The following is a 1226-nucleotide window of genomic DNA, read 5'->3' on the forward strand; positions in this document are numbered from 1 at the left end:
ATTGACATATTAGGCATTGGAGAGATGAGATGGACTGGCATGGGGCATTTTGAGTCTGATGACCATATGATATATTACTCTGGAGATGAAAAGACTCTGGGAAAAGTAGAGTGTCCCCAAAAGAGGGAAAGACCCTCAAGGAGGTACAAGGTTGAGACCCTCAAGGTTGGTACAGTGTCTATCACAATAGGCTTGAGCATGACAGTAATGGTGAGCACGGTGCAGAATAAGTGAAGATTCAGATCTGTTGTGCATCACTATGAACTGTTGGTTGCAATGAATCATAGTGACTCCTTGGCTTATAACAACAACTCACAATGAATTATCTACTCCACTTCAATATGATTTCATATTAACTTAATAACACTTTTAAAGACCCTATTTGTAGGCAAGGTCATGGTCACAAACATCTGGATTAGGACTTGAAGATATCTTTTTGTATGACCCTGTGAAATCCATTATAGTGTTTATTTTCCCAAATTGAAAACTTGGCTATTGAAATAATGTTCCTATTTCAACAATGTATCTACAGAGGTAGGTGGGTTTCTTTGGGTTCTGGGTTCATTCCACCTGGGGTTTGTAAAGAGATAAATTTTCCAATGTTTGAAGATCTTGTTCTCAAGAGATTTGGCCACAAGAGTGAGCACAATTCATGCCTATACTTGCTTGCTTATTTATTGCTTGTCAGGGAGAGTTTAATGATGCAGGGAATTACTATTCTAAAAATCTAAATGTATCTATAATAGAATTTACCCTAAAAATTAATCTAAACTAAATATAACTATAATCTAACCATATCTCCCTTCCAATAATCTAAATTCATGCTCACCTGCCATTGAATTTCTTTGTTTTCATTAGAAATTGATAGTGTAAGACATTTCCTATAAAGATTCCTTCTGTTGTAAATAATTTCCCAGAATAAAATTGTTAATGCTTCATGTTTTTCAGAAATATTTATTTATTTTCATTTTATATTGGTTTACATACAAAAGTCATGTGCATTGTTTCATTTACATACATCGTATTTTATGCATTTCTTCACTCACACTGTTTCACATTATCATTCCCTTACATTGTGTTTTATAAAATTAATCACCACTGATCTATGCACCTCATGTTAAATGCTTTCTTATCACACATTCATTGAGCATGGTTTAGGGAAATGATTAAATAGGTCATAAACCAGATGGTTTGAAAAATGTCATGTTATTTAATCACTGAAACAT

The sequence above is a fragment of the Elephantulus edwardii genome, unplaced genomic scaffold, assembly GCF_000299155.1.
Source record: "Elephantulus edwardii isolate Elephantulus edwardi_28Jun2011 unplaced genomic scaffold, EleEdw1.0 scaffold00070, whole genome shotgun sequence".
Lineage (NCBI taxonomy): Eukaryota > Metazoa > Chordata > Mammalia > Macroscelidea > Macroscelididae > Elephantulus > Elephantulus edwardii.